The sequence below is a fragment of the Cajanus cajan genome, chromosome 7 (genome assembly GCF_000230855.2).
Source record: "Cajanus cajan strain Asha chromosome 7, NIPB_CcT2T_4, whole genome shotgun sequence".
NCBI lineage: Eukaryota > Viridiplantae > Streptophyta > Magnoliopsida > Fabales > Fabaceae > Cajanus > Cajanus cajan.
This window is the reverse complement of record NC_138523.1, coordinates 49,731,143-49,752,393: the sequence shown is the minus strand read 5'-3', so window position 1 is coordinate 49,752,393 and position 21,251 is coordinate 49,731,143. Positions and strand designations below refer to the sequence as shown.

Below are 21,251 nucleotides of genomic sequence, written 5' to 3'. Positions count from 1 at the left end.
TTTAACAACTGTAGCCGTATCCAAAAGTTTCAAAATATCAAAACTCTTGAATATATATATATATATATATATATATAAGAAAGGATCCGATTACTCTTATTTCGTTTAATAACTCATGTTTTATATCAAATTTTAACGATCCAACCGTTGAATTTAAAGTTCTTAATGCATAAATCAAATCTGTAAATTTTTTAAAAATTTAAAAATCATTTGATACTTCATTTCATTAATTCAAATTGACAGATAATTATAAAATTATTTTATATATTGATTTGAATTAATGAAATGAAATATCAAATTGTTTTCAAATTTTTTAAAAATTTATAGATTTGATCTATGCATTAAGAACTTTAAATTCAACGGTTAGATCGTTGAAATTTTATGTAGAACATGAGTTATTGAACATAGTAAATTATTTCAGGAGTAAGTTGTTGGGGTTATTTTATGGTATTTGTTTAAAAAAATATTTTATGAGAATTATTTTTATAAAATTATTTTACACACAACTCTACAATAATGAGATATTGTCCGCTTTGAGCCTAAACCTTTACGATTTTGTTTTTGATCATCACCTAAAAGGCTTCTCAATCATTAAAGTATGTGTGTGTTTTATAAGTTGTTATTTCATTTCTTATTTTATCGGTGTGAGACTTGTTTGTATCTTAACATAAGTCTACCTAGATTGACTCCGTTCAATAACTTATGTTCTATATTAAATTTCAACGATCTAACCATTGAATTTAAAGTTTTTAATGCATAGATTAAATTTAAATTTTTATAAAAAATTTAAAAATCATTTGATACTTCATTTCATTAATTCAAATTGACGAATAATCATAAAATCATTTTACACATTGATTTGAATTAATCAAGTGAAGTATCAAATAATTTTTAAATTTGCAGATTTGATCTATACATTAAGAAATTTAAATTCAACGGTTGGATCGTTGAAATTTGATGTAAAACATGAGTTACAGAAATTTATAATTTTGTTGATGATTAAGTTTTATTAAAAAAATAATTAATTATTTTTTATGAGATATCTCTTTTCAATTATATTTTTATTTTTATCTATAAAATTTGAATTTGACACATTATTAAAAAAACGAGTTTAATTTCATTCCGAGTGACAATAATTTGTTGTTAAATGATATTATGATTTGACTATTGAAATAATAATTTCTGTTGTGGTTAAATATTTAATAATAGAATGAGATAAACATATTGTATTAAAAATGAATCCATGTGTCCATAAAATGAGGATTGATTTGGTAAGGAATGAGAATCCCGCACGATTGGGGCATGGTGGGAGTTATAAGTTGAAGTAACCTTTTTCATTAGGTGACATTCCACATTCTCTATCTCTGTCTGGTAGTTATTGTGTACGAATTGCAATCACAGTGCTACTCGATCCATTGCAAGTGTTAATGTCTAAACTTAAAAATCACCATTGACAACGACATAGCTCATTATTTAAGTAAATCAAACCATTATTCTCTTTAAGAATTCCGACAGTCGGCAAACCCCTTTTTATTTCTAAAATTCGAACTTGATATTATTGATTTAGTTAGAACAATTTCATATAAATTAATTTACTTGTACTCAATGATAATTAAATTAAACTCCCCTCTCTTCAAAAATAGAGGCCTCTTTTCTTGTATTAAAAATTATAATTTTATCTTTCTACAAATTTTAATGTATAACACCTTTTTATACTAACATTCCCTTATATATATATAGATATAAATATTACACTACCTTTCTTTAATAAATTCTAATATGTTACACTTTAATCATTTATCTTTTGATTTACATATTTAATAATTATTTTAAAAATTATTATGAATTATACTAAAATTAACTATACGTTTAAAAAAATATTTTTCATTATTATCCTTACAAAATATTTTTTAAGTTATATATCAAAATACAAATAATATATTTGTACAAGTAAAATAAAATCAAATACAAATTTTAAGATATTATTAAATGGATGCAGTGAATGTAATATTTTTAAAATATTTAAATAAAAAAAAATTCTATATAGTATTAATTATATATATTAAAGGTAATATATAAGTATTAAGATATTATTTAACTGATATTATTAAATAAAATATAATTACTATAAAAATTAATATATATATATATATATATATATATATATATTAAAAAAGATAGATATATTAAGGCATCATTATGTTATTATATTATATATATATATATATGTTAATTTATATTATATATTGACAGTATATAAAAGTATATATATAATTTATTTTTTAATTCAATTATATATTTTTTCATTTTTTAATAAGTGAATGAATGACAAGCAATTAAAAATATTTTAAAATATATTTTAATTAAAACTATATTTTTATAAATAATTAAATTAAAATTATTTTTAAAATATTATAATTATTATTTTCAAGTTAATATAATAGGAGAGTGATAATATATAGTACTTGTGTTTCTAATAAGGGATAAAAGTATAATTCAATTAATATTTTTACACATAAAGAATGAAAAGTTTAACGGTATTAAATTAAATAATTAAATTATATATTTTTTAATATAGTAATAAATGATAATATAATAATCTTATCTATAAGAAATGTAACATAATTTAATATATATATATATATTTTTAATAATATATGTGTGCGTAGCATTTACTATTACTTTTCGAATAATATTTAAGATAAGATGGCATTCACATGTGAGAGAAACAGCTTTAGTCATTACAGAAGAAATGTAGTTATCAGCTAGAGTAAAGCGTTGTCTTTATTTATACATAATATATTATTATTATCATCTGTTTTCTTGCGATGATTTTACACGTGAAAACCAGAATGATGACCACTATTTTTTTATTAACATGGTGGCCATTATTTTACACATGTAATCATATAATACTATTGAATTTATTTATGATAAAAATAGGAGTGTTTGTGAATTTAATAAATATACATGTTGTTATTTTTTAAAAATTAACGTCGAAATAATTGATATTAAAAAAAGATAACTCATATATAGACACCTGAAGGTTGCTGCTTGCTAGTTTAGTTGGTTAAGTGAGGAGAAAATTTAAATAATGACATAAAGTTCAACCAGGCGTAACTTAAAAATGAAAAACTTATTGGAATAATCATAATATAACCTCTTCCATGCTTTAATATTATTAGCCTTTTATTCTCTAAATATGAAACCAATAAAGAAATTATAATTGCATGCTTATTATTTAACTAACATATATTAATATGAGGATGATTAATTTTCTTTACAAATGGGGAGTTGGAATAGAAGAATCCAATTATCATTAGCTAGCCTAGTTCTACATGACGTGGTGGTTGGCATGCTAGTTTAGAAATTGGATGTAAACTTTTTGTAATTTTTTTCCTCTACACATTTAAATTATGAATAATATAATTTTAATATAACAAACAAGTAAATTGGCTTAATGATTTTTGTATTGGAGTATGGGGTTGGGTGTTCACCCCATCCAAATATATATACTAATTTATATTTGTATTCTTGAAGAACAAAATCATATATATCCAATTACGATGCCAACTTTTGTTAAATAAGAACCCATCTTTTGACATACTCTTCGATTCTTTTCTTATGTATATTGATTAATTAACGAGTCTGTAGGAAATAAGTGAATAAATGTGAAAAAATAAAAATAAAAATTGAAGGGTATATGCAAAATTGATAAAAAACTTGAGCCATACGTTTAGAATTATGCGCATCAAGTATCAATGCCTTTTTCTTGTCCCTCATCATATCAATGAATTACACACATCAACATCCGAAAGCACCACTTTAAAAAGATCATGATAAAGGAAATCTTCTCATCCTGCTAAATCTATTTCTAATTATGGCTCTATATATTAAATAACTAAGATATTAATACAAGTTTCATACTTTTACTAAACAAGATGTCACATTAATATGTAAACAGTTTTAAAACAATTATTTTATCGTATATAAACTGCACTCCTAAAGTTGTTAATTTAAGCACATATGTGAAAAGATTGGTGTAAAGTTATTTTTAATTTAATTAATTTTTTAAATAATTATATTGTTTGTAATTGTCTCTCACTCTATCTGAATAAAAGTGTTTCTATTAAAGAATATATAGTCTCTAAAAATATTGTTATTAATAATATAATATAACTTTATTTATAATAAATGAAAATTTGATACTTTACTTTTTTGAATATCTTTTGAAACATTTTCTAAATAATTACTTAAAGTCTTAAAGGAAACGTTGCTAAAGAAGTTTTCTTTTTTGGTAAGCATTTGTAGACATCTTAGACGCAATCTCCATATTTTTGTGAAAACGAGATGATGATTGATGATGAACGTATGTTTATATCATTATCCCCTAATCCCGAGGATACTCTTTTTTTGGCCCACAATATCTACGTTCATCCACTCCACATCTTCATCTAAAGAAACCAAACAATTACTTGTCTCATTAACAAAAACACAAATATAAAGTAATAATGTTAAATGTTAATTGAGGAACCCTTACCCATCATTGGTTATGTACATGCTCCTTTTTTGCTTTGGCGACTTAAATTTGGATATTTTAATATTTTTAATTAAAACATTCCTAGGCCAAAATTAATTAAAGACTATTTTTTTGAAGCAAAAAAATTATTTAAACAATTAATCTCTCATAAATTTTTTTATAGGTACGTATCTAAAGATCAAACTTTGGACAACATACTTAAATGGTAAGGTTATTTATCAAATAGTCGTATGTATACTGTATGCTGTAGTAGTTAGTTTGTGGTTCATAATTATCAATAACAAAATTAATTAGTCAATTAATCCCACTTTGGGAGTTTATATTGTAAACAGTCCATAATTATTTACCCACTCTACTATTTATTCGTACCAAAATAATAATAATAATAATAATAACAATATTATTATTATTATTATTATTATTTGCCATCACATAATTTGGACTATTGTGAATATGTTTCGAAAGGAAAACCAAACACAGAAATCTTTATTAATGGAAATTTTCCTTGAATCCCAAGACACGCATATGAGGTTACTTCAAAATAACATCATTTTTTTTTCCTTTTACATATGAGAGAAAGAAAAAGAAAAAGTTCAAACTACTCTCATTGGTAATTATAATTCTTAACACGTTAGTTAAAAACAAATGTTCAATATACATGATCAGTGTGAGTCTTTATTTCCTACTGCCCATACCTTAGTTAAGGCATTCATTGATTGTCCTCTCGAAATTACTACTAGATTTTAATTATTTAGCAACATGTTTTTTTTACATTTATTAAAATGTTACTATATATTAAACAAGTAGGTTATTTTACAATACTTTTTAAAAAATGTCATTGTAAATAGGGTAATATTTGTTATTTTAATATTATTCTTTCTAATTGTTTTTAAAATAAAAGTCCCACATCGAGTAAAAAATTTTCACATAGGTTATTTTGCAACATTTTTTTTAAAAAATGTTACTATAATTGCTTCTAAAATCAAAGTCTCACATCGAGTAAAAAAAAATATATTTCTTATCTAATTGTTACCCATAATTAAAGTCTCACATCGAATAGATTAATGACTCATAAAAAGTATATATAACCATATAATTGTATTTAAGATAAATAAAATTTGATATTTTATATATAATTAGTGGTAACTAATTAAGAATGCATTTAATTTTCTCTTAAAGGAGTTTAAGAGGCATAAAAATATAATAATTGATAATAATATATCTAAATTAAAATTAATTATTATTTTATAAAATTAACAAAATATTGGCAACATCATTAAAATGTTACAAAAAATACTATTTTGCTAATATTTAAAAAATGTTGCTTAATTATATAAAAATGTTATTAAAAGTATTTAGCAACATGGACTATATATAACATTTGATAATATGTTGCTAAAGCAAATTAGTAACATTTATACACAATTAAACAACATTTTTCAAATCTAAAACCTATTTGTGTTGTAGTGAATGTATGTAGTCGTGCACATGTCCAATTTCTTTTTAGAAAAGTGACGAATTTTCATAACTTTGTTTCCAAATATGTGGTAAAATGATATTTAATCTTGTATAAGATTAAGAACATTGGATAAATCTATATAGTAGAGAACTTTGCTAAACTCTCGAGTCTCGATTCCAACATAACTGAATACCATGCATTAAAACAAGTATCTTGACATACATAATTGGAGTTCAGTTATCATTATCATGAAAATCAAACAGAAATTCACTTTCATTGTTACGACAAAAACTATCGAAACCTACTCTAAAAAGGATTCCCTAACACGCTAAAATCTATTGGTTTACGTAATAAGGTGTATATTTTTTAAAAAAATAAATGAAGTCTTAGATTCAAATTTTATAAATAAAATTAATAAATAAACACGAGTTATGAGATTTTTATTCCCTCAAATGAATCTCCTCGACTCGAACCAAATTAATTGGTTGAATAACTCTTAAATATATAGAAGGTTTAATTTAAGATAAAAAAGTTACTTAATATTTGGAAAAAATTAATAACTAACATCATAATCCATGAATAACAAAAACACGAGATTGTGTTAATTTCGGGTATTTTCATAATCCATTAATAAAAAAGAATAAGATCAAAACATGAATATGGTTCGTTTTTATTTTCAGGTATCTTCATAGTGGGCTTAATGAATTAATTAATGAGGAGGAAAATGATGAAAAATGAAAGGGAACAACTGATTTTTAGGATTTGAAAGAATTAATAAATTATGGGTTGAGTACTTAATTGATGAAATCTTTGGGAAGAAAAAACAAAAGTTAAACAAACGCAAAAGCATATATACGGTGGCTTCATACCGTATAATATGCAAAAGGTACTCACTAATAACTTAATAGAATTAATATATATTTTCTTTTAATTGAGAATTTAATTTGTTATGTTGAATTATTTCTAGAGCGAGAGAAAGAGAAATATGAAGAAAAAAATGCGCACCATAATATTTAAATCCAATGTTGCATCAATAAACCCTTTCACTTCCCTGCCACTTTCAACCACCAGGGTTGTAGTCACTTACAATGACAAAGTGTATTTATTAATTTTCACTCTTCATAGAGAAATCATGCTTTGATGCTGACCAATACACATCATACTATATTATATATCATTATTATATATTATGCTCCAACTGTCTTTTCAATCTGTGGTGTGCCGTCTCAGCTACTCATGTTTCAACATGATTTTTTTTTTTGTGTTTAACTTTCATGAATCTTTACGTTGACGAAATCAGCAAAATCATGGTAATCACCAAAAATCAAATGCACTGAAACCTCAAAAATCGATGGTATTCACTTTCGGTAACTCAAACAAATGAACTTGATAATATATATACAGGTACAAAACAATCTCAAGCTGGCAATACGATGATCATATAGTACTATATATTATACACAATAAGTTGGTCAATTCTGAATTCTGGTTCCAAAATAGGCCACGAAAGGGAAAATTAAATGAGAGAAAAAGAAAGTTAACGAAGAAAACAAAAAATATTTAGTAGTATGAATCGGGTTATATATCATTATATGTATCAAGCTTCCACTACTAACCATTTCTTCTGGTTCAACTGAGAATAATTAACTCCATCGATCAATGGTGTAATGGGTTTGGACCCGTTGGCACGCGACGCTTCTCAACGCCATAACGTGGATCAATTTCTGTGTCTGAAGGATCATGGTGCACTGCAACACCTGGTTGGTGTTTATGATGCTTGTAGAAAGGAGAGAAGTCAAATTTGCTAGAAAGAAATTTTCTGCTCATAAAAGGGTGGTGATGAGAGGGTAATGAGTAGTGGTGACTTGGTTGTGTGATCTGCTTCTTGTTGATCTTGGACATGAGATTGTAGTACTCATGGAAGAGTACTAGAAATAGAAGGGACAGGCATAGAAGAATGTGGAGTGCTTGAGAAATTCTTAAGGCCATGATGGAGGAGAAGGAGATGGGAAAGGGTGAGAAGTGGAAGCATGGGAAGATATGGAGGAAAGTCTTGAGGTAGAGAGGAATTTAGCAGATGGAGTTTTGACGAGTTGGATTTGGTGGATCAGGGTTTAAGATGGTAGAGGGGGAGTGTTGAAATGTGTGTGAATTGGCCTTTTCATGAAACATGAGAGTTTTTAGTACCTTTTTTAATGGTTTATTTTCATTGAGGAATATGAGAGTTAGAGGTAGACACTTTCCCCAATGCAAGTTCCTTAGAATTAAAGGGAAAAGAAATAACTCTTACCATCATAATATCAATTGTTAAACATAGAATAGTGTACGATTATATACTTATTATAGTCGGAAATCCAACATAAATTAGTAATATAATTTTTATAAGTATAAAATAATCTTTATCTTAAAAATTAATTTTGTAAGATCAAGTTCGATTTTAATTTACTTTTTTAATATATAATTTTATTTATTTTAATAATTATTAATTATTTATTATTATTATTAGATTATCCGTCATGGAGATATTATTAAACCATTCATAAATATTTAATTATACAAATTTTATGTTTAAAATATTCGATCTTCAATATAAAATGATATAAATATAATAATATATATAAGTAATAAATAATTTTTGAGTTAAAAAGTGAATTTCATAAAATTGAATTATAATTCTCTTTTATATCTTAGATGCATGGGGAAAATGGGAGTAATTAAGATTACTTTTATGAGGTTAGTAAAAATTTGAATAAAATAATAGAGATGATTGGGTGCAAGGAAAGATCCGTGCTGGTTTTGAGTGTATTGCAACTTAATAAAAGGGTGGGGAATGTGCCATCCATATTTTCTATGGGCAAAGCAATCTAAGAACTACAGTATTTGATAAAGGCAGGGGACACTACAATTTTAACTGTTGCATACAAAAGTGAAGGACCAAGTAATAGATGAAAGTATCTGAAAAAGTTAATTTAGAGAGTGGGACTATAATTATTTTTTCCCCTTTTTTCTTTTGTTCTCCCTTGTATTTCTTTATATTTATTTTATCCTTCTCTCTTCATTTTTAGGTTTTCCTTGTTAAGCGAGAAGGAATTAAGCACTCAAAATAAAAAACATATATGAGTCTCTCTTGTATAAAAATAAACGTTTTAAATATTGAGAACATTTTTTTGAATTTATAGCAGGGGTCCGCGTCACATTTTTATAATTTTTTTTAATTTATTTTAATGAACTTCACAATAAAGCTTATGAATAGTTTTTTATTTAATAAAAACTTGTTAAGTAATAAAAACCATGTATCTGTTAAGTGGATACTTGTGTATTTTTTCAATATTCATAGGTATTTGTGAATATTTTTTTTTATTTTAAAATAATTAAAAAAATTAATAATATTTACATTTATTCTAATAACTTCTTCAAAAAGTAATAGTTTAAAGATTAAAACTTAAATTATTCAAATTTTATACACAATTTTATTAATAAAAAATCTTCAATTTAAAAATTAAATTAAATTGTTAAAGTATGTTATCCTCATAAGTTTAAACAAATTTAATATATAATTATGTAATTGAATATTAGTTAGTACTAACAATATCGATACTATGATATATGTACCCATTTTGTTAACATATGGGTATATAAAATATTTGTACTCATTGCTTATGGGTATCCAATTTTTTTTTATACCTATAGTGGATTTTATTTGCAAATATTCGTAGGTACAAATTTTATGACATTCCTAATCATGAGTGACTAAGTTTCTAATGTTGGAGATTGAGGTATCTATTGAAACTATGCAATTTTCTGTGTTTTTAATTCAATAAAGTCTTACTCAGTTAATTGTTGTATTCTTGTACTTAATACTTGTTGTGATTTGATCAACCTGTGCATGATTTTATAATTTTTGATTGAGGTTGAAAAAACCTTTTTAAAATTATGACATAGATAAAACATTGATAACATTTATTATCAATGAATTAGGATAAATCTTATCGGTCGACTTTCGATCCCCAATCTTAATATAGGATTGTTTAACAAAAATTACCTAGGAATTTGGATTTTCCTTAAACAACTTAGAATTTCTCGCCTAAGGAATTAAAGTTTAAATATAATTTTGGACTGTTAAATTAATTGTATAATTTCCACATTGAATAAAAAATTAAGAGATTTTACATGGAAAAATTAGTGAATCAATCTTTAACTATTCTCATTATAAGTTAAAAAATTTCTCCATTTATTGCTTTATTTTATTTTCGCTAAATTTAATAATTCTTGTTGAACAAATCTAAATTTTTATCAAATCATTTGTTTAGTACAAAAATTCTATTAAACAATTACTACTTAAGTTTTATGGATTTGATAATTTGAACTTCTGTCTAATTTACTATCTTTGACAATTGGTATACTTATCAAATGCGTATCAATTATACCAGTCGGCTTAGAGCGAGCTACTCAAGCGCTTTGAGTGAGCAAAATTCCCTTAGAGCTACCACTAAACTTGCTTTGAGCTATCACTTTGCTTGAAACTACCATTAAGCTAGCTCTAAACTAGCACCTTGCTCGAAGCTACCATTTAGCTCACTCTGAACTATTGCATAATCTTGCTCATAGTGAGCAACATGGGTGCTTTGAGTGAACATATATATATGACCTAAAAAATCATTAGAAAATGTTATAAAAATAGGGTCTCTAGAAGATCTCTGAATGAATCAATACTTTTCTTATCACAATTTTAGAGAGATTAGAGAGAGTTCTTGTATGAGGGTTCTTATAATCACAGATTGACCAAAGATTTCTCTTCTCTTGTGTAATCCTTAGTTATGATTGATTAAGTTATTTATTGTTAGAGATTGATGTAATTGTTGCACTCATATAATCTTCCTTTTTATCATTCAATACATTATTTTTATTCGTTTAATCACTTTTACTTTATATTTAATGCTTACTTTGGTCAATGCATGATTTTATAATTTTTATTAAGGTTGAAGAACTCTTTTAGAATTACAATCTAAGTAAAGTGTTGATCACACTTATTTCCTAGGAATAAAGGTAAGTCTTATTAGTCAATTTTTAGGTCTTTAATCTCACGCAAATTGCTTAATAAAAATTATCAAAAATTTGATATTTTTCTTAAACAACCTATAATTTCTCGCTTAAGAAATTAAGATTTAAATATATTTGAGTAGGGGTATTCAAAAAACTATATTAAACTAAACTATTGTAAAAGCTAAACTAAACTAAACTATAAAAAAACTAAACTAATTTTTATAAAAACTAAACTAAACTATATTTGAAGTTTAGTTTTAAAAACTAAACTATTATAAAAAGTAGTTTAGTGCACTTTAATTATTAAAAAAACTTATAATTAAAAAATTTTCTAAATAATTAATTAGAACTAAACTAATAAATAATTAAATTAGATTAAAATAGAAAAAACTAAATTATTTTTATAAAAATTAAACTAAAATAAATTTTATGTTCAGTTTTAAATCTAAAACTATTTTCTAAAGATTAGTTTGTTAGATCAAACTATTAATACAACTGAATTCTTATTATTAATACTTTTTTCGTAACTTTTCAATTTTGTCTATTGTCCACTTTTGAGTTAGTATACTAGTGATTTAGTGCTATTATGCACAACTACACATTTTTTTATTATTAATTTACAGGATTAAAAGAAAATATTAATTTTCATTTATTAATTGAATAAAAATTTATATACCTTTCGTAATTATTACTCTTTCAGTATTTTTAATATAATTATTATAAAAATTAAAAAAATGTATTATATATGCATGTACAAACTTCTCTCTTTATTATCTAAATAATTTTATTTTTAATGCTAAAAAATATTATTATTTTAATAAAAAATTTATATTAATTAATTGAGTTTACAACATTATAAAAGTAATGGTATATATTTTTATAATATTTTTTAAAAGTCATATTATTTTGTAAAGAACGTATTAACTTAAGAAAATAGTTACATGTAATATTTAGATATTGTTTTTAAACTTTTTTATTTAATAATTAATAAGATCAGTAAATTGATTGAAAATTAATAAGATTTGATTGATTTTTAAAAAATATGAATGAAAGATCTATCATGTGAACTTTTATCAATGTTATACTTGTTTTACATTTCAAACTATTTTAAATTTAATTCATAATTAATATCAATGATTTGGTAGCTCAATTTAAAAATGTTGATTTTAAATTTGTTTGTTTTAATGTAGTTCAATTTAGTTTATAGTTAATAATAGTTTAATTAGTTGATATTATAGTTTAGTTCAAACTCCTAGAACTATAGTGCACTAAACCGGATAATAGTTTAGTTTAGTTTAATCCATATTTATTTTAGTTCAATTTAGTTTGGTGAACTATTTATTATAGTTTAGTTTAGTTTTTTTTAGTTTAATTCAATTTAATAATTTGAACACCCTATATTTGAGGACTACTGAAATAACTATATAATTTCTAATATTGAATGAAAATTGGAGAGGATTTATATAGGAAATGTTAGTGAAATCAATATCTCACTATTATTATTATTATTATCTAAGTTCAAATTCAACTCTATTACATGCTTTTTAATTTCAAAATTTTATAAATTTCTTATATTTCATGTTAAATAATTTAATATTTCTTTAATTTATCTATTTAATAATAGAATGAAATTGAATAGTTATAACTCAAATTTTTATAGATTTAATAATTTAAACTTCTGTTAAATTTATTACCTATGATAATTAATATAATTATTAAGTACATATTGATCAGCAGAATTAGTAGCTATCTTTGGGAGAGAGTAACTACATTGGTTTTTTCTCTGTACAAACTCTATTACAAAGATTGGATAAAGAGAAAGAAAGTCACCACAATATGATATATTGGATCTAACGGTGATTGTTGGTACAACACCGCCGTCAAAAAACCTACACCTCTTTTAACTCATAAGAATTGTAGAATTGTGTGTTTTTTTTACTACACATGTAATCCTTTATTTATAATGAGTAAAATTTCTAATTTCGCTAAACAAATTTTTTTAATTATAATAAAATAAATCATATAAAATCGTATATTTAACACACAACATCTCTCAATTGTATTGGAGTGCAGTTTTAATGTCAAAATACCTAAAATTTCAGTCTTCGAAAAGCACACTTTAACCAAAGCGGTTTAAAATTAAATAAACTTCAACATTACGAGAAACACAACACAACTACCATTACATTTGGTATAAGTATAATATATGTTTATCAACTAAGCTACAATTCATTGGCTATTGATGAATATTTAAATCTAAGAAATAATTATATCTTTATGGAACAATGTATTTATGAGTTATGACTAGTCAAAGGCTTCATTATAATGCATTCAACTCGTAATGCATTGTATCTTAACAAATACTCCGTTATCATATACAGTCAACAATGATTTACGTTTTAATTAAATAGTTATCCCTTTTTAATTAGGATGACAAAACTTTATACAGTAATTATGAAGGCATTTTAAAACATTTTTTTTTACTGTTTACCCAAAGCATTAACCTTTATACTCATCGTAAAAAAACACTTTATACTTTAACTAAACTGTGAAATCTTTATACAATAATTATTTAAGTTAAATGATAATTTAAAGTTAATTCATTTTTAAAGCAAAAAGGACATATTTTGCTTGGCCAGTATACCATCAACTCGAGAACTTTACTCATATATGCTGGCGTGAAAAGAAATTATATTTCTTTGTTAAACGAAAAAAAAATCATTAAGAAGTAAATAGTTATACTATGATTCTGATCAGAATCAGAATGACATACTTCCCAATGTACGGACAAGTAATATATGCGTGGTCTAAATGACCGGATTTTTTTTTAGGTTCGTTACGGGAGTATCCATCGTCGACAGCAGTGACTAATTTCCTCGCCACGTTGGAAGCACCTCAAAGGGTGGGATAGTTGGCCCCAAGATTTAATGCGGCTACATACACAAGGCAGGATTCGAACCCCTGACCGGATCTATTTAGTCGTAGATATTTACTTTTATATAAACTAGGGAAAATAAATTTAAAAGATAAAATAGTTATTTAAAGAAAATAAACGGTTTAAGATTATAAAATATAAAAACTATAAAAAAAGCTAAATAAAAAAGAAAAATATGTTAAAAGAAAAGGAGTGATTTATATTTTTTTAAAATAAAAAAACAACAACAAGATATATATGAAAATAAAAATCCAAGCAATTACTAAAAAATATATTCTTTTTATATAATAATGATATGGACAAAGAAATTTAAATAAAGATATTTTTTTATCTTATTTGGTTCTTAACTACTATGAAACAATAGTTTAACATTTGCTTGATAAAGTATTTTATGCTTTTATACAAAAAAAAAACTAAGTTATTGATGCGAGTCAAATTGAACTTAATATCTTTAATAAATGTTTTATATTTGAATCTTGTAGATAAAACAAAGTGATTAGAATCATTAAAATAATTCAATCAAATCTTGATAGTGATTAATTATTGATAAAATTGATAAATATAAAAATTGATTTTGATAGAAGAGATGATCAACTTAAAAACTATGTATATTACTTTAATTCTCTCAAATATATTATTTAACGAGTTGAATAAAATCTCTCGATGAGAAGTAATTGTTTATTTGATTCTCATATAAACAATCTAGTTCAAGTAAAAAAAATTATGAATAATAAAAAATTTTCTTTAAATATTTAAAACAGTTATATATCAATGATTTAAATACAATTTTTTTTAATTAAGTTAAAACAATCTCGAGATAAAACAATCTCGTGCTAATTGATGTGAACGCTTGATAATATTTTGTAACTATTTCCAAAACTTCAACTCGTCTCTAGCCCACTTTATGTAAAACAACCTCGTGCTAATTGATGTGAACGTTCAATGGTATTTTATTTAATAAAACATAAAGTTTTTCTATATTCATAATTATATGATCTAATTTTATCTAATTAATTGTGATAATACTCATCTTTACTAATAAAATATTTGATACTATATCTACACAAGGGTACTTTTGTAATCTTCTTGTTTCAAGTTTCTCTCTTATTTATAATTATTTATATTAATTTTATTGGATCTGGGTTCATATAGTAGGTCTATCAAAAAAAATTTATATCTTTATTATAGTATCATCCTTTCATGAGTTTACTTAGCCTTGAGTAAGGACTAAAGACACTTCAGTGCTATCCTTTATTTTTCATCTCTAAGGACTCTTCAGTATCCTTTATTTTTCATCTTTGGTATAGATACTTATCAGCTAATTTTATTTGGTTATATAAGTCATTATTCTACCAGAAAAGACATAAAAAAAATAAAAATTTATCTTGAACTTAAAAGTTACATTCTCTTAAAAATTAAAATTAATTTGTAGATAAGTTTCAAACAATTTTTTAACTTTTCTAAAAAGTTACTTTTAATTTTTTAAATGAGACTTATTTCAATTTTTTTAATATATACTTATAAAGAAACTTATTAAAACACGCAGTGCTTTATGAGGAATTGAGGATGATAAATTATAGGTTGGTGTCTTGGTGCATAAATACCTTCAACTTTGTATTCCTCATCTTTCTACTTAGAAATGGGTTTGGCATGCGGCTAATGCTAGGAGTTTTGAATTTACGATGAAAGGATGGGCCTCGGCCCATAAGAACTGCACTAGAGTTGTGGGCCGTAATAATCAACTCTAGCCGGATATTGAATTGTGGGCCTTAATTACCAACTCTAGCCCGATCCGCAAGGAAGATCCAGCTAAACTCCTCAACCACGATTCTCTCTTTCCATTCCGATCAAACAAAATTCCTGAACCAGAGAGAAAGAGAGTGATCTTTGTCGAACAAATTCACGATTCACGGAACTGGCTGTGAAAGAAAAAGCTTCAAATTTCGAGGAGCCATAAATTAAAATTGTGCGAATTTAATTTTTTTCTTTTCCCGTTTTATTGCATGACGTTGATTATGATTTGGGTTTTGGTTTAATTGGCATGCTTCTTTTATAACTTGAATAAGTATTGCATCCTTCAATGACAGCGTCTATATATTGGTGTTCAATAGAACTGTTTCATGTCTGAATAAGTATTTAGTCTTCAATTGATTTTTTTCGTATTTACTCTTCATGTATATAATCATTTTGTTTCCTATCTTTTCTCATGTGGCTATACATCCATTTTTTCTTTCACTCTTTTCTCTTGTTGTCCCTTTAAAGTCCAACATTCACTACCATGTTGTATAGTTGTTTGTGTTTCCTGATCGTATAAAACCCGTGCAAGGTCATAAAAACTCCCTTTTGTTTTTAAAGAGAAGAAAATATTTTGATACATGTATTTTGTTTGTTATTTGTTAGTTGATTTTGCAATGCACTGAACTTGCATTGTTTGCATTTCTACAGTCTTCGCTTGCAGCTGCTAGTGCAGATAACTTTTACTATCCCCCGGAATGGGATCCAAGTCAGGTATGTTTGCTTACAAGCAATCAGTTCTGTTATATTATTTAGCATCAAGAGTTCTTACACTATGTTTTTTCCTGCCAGGGTTCTCTGAACAAGTTTAATGGTCAACATGCCTTGAGAGAGAGAGCGAGGAAGATAGATCAGGGTATCTTGATTATAAGGTAATGGTTCACTTTAACATTAGCTACAGTATTGTCATTAAGTCATTTTAGTAATAATTTATCTTGAATGATGGTCTCCAAAGGTAAATCTTTATTCTAGGACTGCTATAATATGGAAAATGGAACAATGTGGATGAAGAACTTTAAGATATTGATGTTTATTTTGTTTGTTGAATAGTCACAAACTAGTTCAGGTAAATAATATCTAAAAAAGACAAGTATGTTGATACGTATTATGATTGATGACTTATTCTAATAATCCCTTATGATTGAATGGGATCATAATTATTTTGATGTGTGCCAGGATGTGGTCTTACCCACAGGTGTGAATTTGGATTGTTTATTTGATTGCGTATGCTTTGAATTAGCCTGTGAATGTGTACTTGTAAAATTAGTCTTTAATCAGCCTTCTTTTCCCAATGTGGCTTGAATTGGATAGCTAATAGCTCACGATGCAATGTTGATTTTTATTTTAACTTGTTATTCCATATTATCTGATGACTCTACTTTCAGGTTTGAAATGCCTTTTAATGTATGGTGTGGAGGATGCAACTCTATGATTGCAAAGGGTGTCCGATTCAATGCAGAGAAAAAAACAAGTTGCCAGTTACTACTCCACAAAGGTATGCTGTAGACTGTAAAAGCATCTAATGTTTATGATGGCTACAGTGCCCATGATTGTTTTAATTTGTTAATTATTTTTTAGAGAAAAAAGCAGGAATAGAAGGTCCACCTCGCATGTACAAACTCTTTTATCATTATATATATATATATATATATATATATATATATATATATATATATATATATAAATTTTGATTCAATGACCTTATGGTGCCCACATATTTAAAAAAAATTATATGATATCTTATTTCCTGGTAATATAAACAATTTTACCATAACAATGGTGTGTATATGTATTTTACCAATACCATATTATTATCAAGTGTTTAGGCACTATAATTTCTTTGGACTAATCTAAATAATACTGCTCAATCTATCTTCATTTGTTTAGTACTAGTTAGCAACTTTATTTGGGTTCCTTCAGATATGGAGCTTTACAATGAAGGCTGCATGCTGTAAGCTAGAGATCATCATCCAGACTGATCCAAAGAACTGAGTTTGTGATCATCAATGGCGCTAAAAAGAAACAGAGGATTTTGATGTTGAGGATGCAGGAACATTTGAACTACCGGTTGACGCATGTATGTATTAGTCTGTACTCTGTTGCAGTAGAAACCTTTGCCGTTGATTTTTCCTTCTTTCTTAATTAGCTGCACATCTATCCAGATAGCTTGGTACATGATATTGAATCTTCCGATTTTGTTATTGAAGCAAGCTGAGCATGCCATTAAACCATTGGGTCTGTCGTCATAAAAAATGAAAGTTAGGAGTTCCAAGTTACCATGTAACCAATTAGTAACTTATTTCCCTTCATTTATGTGAATGATCGCTAAGTTTCTTCATTTTGAAATTTCTGCATTACAGGGAGAGGGAAGCTCGCTGATCCATTTAACTGCCTTGAACACCAGGAGGAAGATTTGAAGTAAAAGAAGGAAGCTGAACCAGTGCTTGTATGCCTCCAGCGACTATCTGATGCCAGACATTCAGATGACTATGCCCTAAATAAGAGTCTCCGTGCCCAACTTAGAGTATGTTATGTAGTTTGATTTTCCATTTTCCCCCTTTTAATGATTTTTTTTCTTCATTTTTATATGATATGTTCATCTTGGTTGATGAAAGATTAATTATTTTCCATTTTCTCAGAGTCAGAAGAAAAGAGTTGCTGAAGAAGAAACTGCTTCCAGGAAACGGGGCCTTGGCATTCGATTCGACTGGTTCCAGCTTCCAAAAAAGATGCTGCCAGTGCGGCAAAAGTGAAGTTTTCTAGTAAGTTTTCAAGCGGGCATTAACCAATGCTGGCTCTATCTTCCCAGGATTATCTGTCTCTTCCATGTCTGATAAGAGAAGGCTGGACCTAGAGTCCAAGAGAAGAAAAATTTCTGCAAGCGAAGCATCTAAGCTACTGGTTGGGGAATTTAAACCATCACAATGGTCACAGGGTGCTGTTTCGTCAAGCAGGCAAAAAGGAGCTTCAGTGAATCTAGTTAGATCGCATAAAATTGTCAGCTGAGTTGTTCACTCACCAGTGATTTTGACTTCTGGCTCAGCGAATTGGCATTGGAGTATGTACATAGAAATTGCTTATTAGATTCTTTGTTCATGCAGTCGCTTGTTTTAGGAGCTTAAGATGGAATCATAGTGTTTTGTGATAATTCTGTATTCTATGGTATAAGCCATTTTGGATGTCTGATGGAAGTAGTTAATTTTCCGCACCCTTAAAGTTGAATGTGGATACTCGTTGGTTGCAAGAACGGATGTAAAAATTAAAGACAACAGAAAAGCTTTCTTTTTACTTGATAACACATTGTCTTGTCTGTGATTAGACAATGTGCTATCAAGTATTACTCAAATAATCCTCATTTTTTCATATTTTATCTTTGCACTTACTTTCATCCCTTTCCATTTATACAAATCATCCTTTTAACAGAAAAAAAATACAAATAATTCACTATTTCTCATTCCTCATTTTTTTCTCCTTCACTTTATTTGCGTTATCCATCGGTCGTATGGTTTGTTTTCTCTCACTTTTTTCCATCTCTCTTCGGTAGAATAAATACAGTTATGAGTGTAAAAATATTTTTATATACTTAATGTATAAAAAAGTATACTTACTAAAACATATTCTTAAACATTTGAATGTAATGGTTTTATTTATCTATTATAAAGGCGTAATAGCAAATTAGTTGATTTTTCTTTTCATCTTCTTCAAACTAAACAATGTGTCGCTCTCCTGCCATCCTCTGTTTAAAACCAAATAAAACATAGCATTTGTCATACTAACCTAGGTTCACGATTGAGATGTATCATTTTTTTAACTTCATTTCTTGTTCTATTCAATTTTTAAAATGTACGAAACATAAAATAAAACATGCTTTTATTATAGTATTCAATTTAAATGACAAATATTATCTAAATTCATAGTGCCATAATTCCACTTGTTATTATGTAATAAAAAAATAGGTTTAGATATAGCATAGCTTTTTTGGTTTTAGTCATTGTAATTTTCTTTTTAAATAGTTCTTATAAAAAGTGTTAGTGACATAATTTCAAACATAATAAATGCAACACAAACTCTACTATAATATTAGTTAAAATTTATTTAAAATTACAAACTAGTGCAACTCATTAAATAAAAAGAGAGAATCATAATCTTATTTTTAATTATTGATAAATTTTAATCAATAGAGTATATTTAAGAAAGTGTGATAAATAAATCATTGTTAGCATTTCTTTTATTATTTAGAGATGAATGTAACCTTAGCATAAGTTATGAGTCATGATTGTAGTTTTAATATTTATAAAATGTTCCAAAATGAATGATGTTATCATTTTTCAATGTAATATAAATTATTAATTTTTTTATTTATCTCTTCATAAATTATTCAATTATCACAAATAAAATAATGCATTTAGTAAGACATTAAATAATTTTAATAAAATTATATAAAAAAGTGATATATTTATTATTATTTTTAATCTGTATATAACCTTAAATTGCGGTAATCGTGAGACAAATAAAATAGTAAAAAAAGTAATTTCATATTTTTTTTAATTTAAGATAAATTAAGGATTTAACTTTAATATATAATCATTATCATAATTATTACAAGGGTTGACTTTATAGATGCTAATCTTAGTCAAACCTCTTACCAATTATATCCTAAACATAATTAGAGGGTGTAAAACTATTTTTTTAACCTTAACATTAGACCATAACTGAATCTTTTTAAGTTATGGGACATGAGGTCAGCACACATGTTAATGGATCTACGTAAGGATGAGGAAAGGTCGAATATATGTTGTGCTAGAAAACATACTAAAGGCAAGCTTTTCCAAAATTATTTGAGATCCAAGACATGCCAATATTTCAGCGTGTTTAAATTGCTAAGAAAATAAAGAAGTGGGAACAAATCCTAACAATTAAAGTGCTCATGCAAATTTAGGAAGGTTCCACTGTAGAGAATTTAAATAAAGAAATTTCTAAAAAAACAATGAAATGCATAAAACATAAACTAATTTTAATTTATGGAAATTGTACCCTTTTTTCATGTAAATACTTGTTGAGATTTTGTGCAAAGTGCAAACTAGACCCCCTTAAGTATTTTAGTTTTGATATTATCTAAACAAAAATGTGATTCATAGCTGTATCTAAAAAAACGAGAAATATTAATTAGCTCAATCTTGCAAGATATGGCATGGGAAATTCCCGAGGGAAAAGATTCAATGTACATGTTTAGAAGTAGTAACATGTCTTCCATTCATATTATGTGCAAACAACCTTATGAAAATGTAGTTTTGGGGCAATCTCTGCTATGAAATGATAGCGGCTACTGCTATATTATTCTCTTACACTAATAATCTTAGTCAGTTGGTACTTAATTATTAAGCAGTGTAACAAGATGTACTTACCGAGACTCGTGAGTTTCGCGTTTGAGTTGACTCATTGGTCTGAGTCTATAAGAAAGAGATGAAAGTGAAAACAAG

General features: G+C 26.1%; 1 pseudogene across 1 annotated transcript; it reads left to right on the top strand.

The window, feature by feature from the left end:
- Nucleotides 1–7,986: 7,986 nt before the first annotated feature.
- LOC109810616 (uncharacterized) lies at nt 7,987–19,136 on the top strand (annotated as a pseudogene). Its single transcript, XR_014428206.1, has 7 exons — nt 7,987–8,049; nt 16,423–16,485; nt 16,564–16,643; nt 17,157–17,266; nt 17,692–17,848; nt 18,132–18,295; nt 18,411–19,136. The product of XR_014428206.1 is annotated as an uncharacterized LOC109810616 (transcript).
- Nucleotides 19,137–21,251: the final 2,115 nt, after the last annotated feature.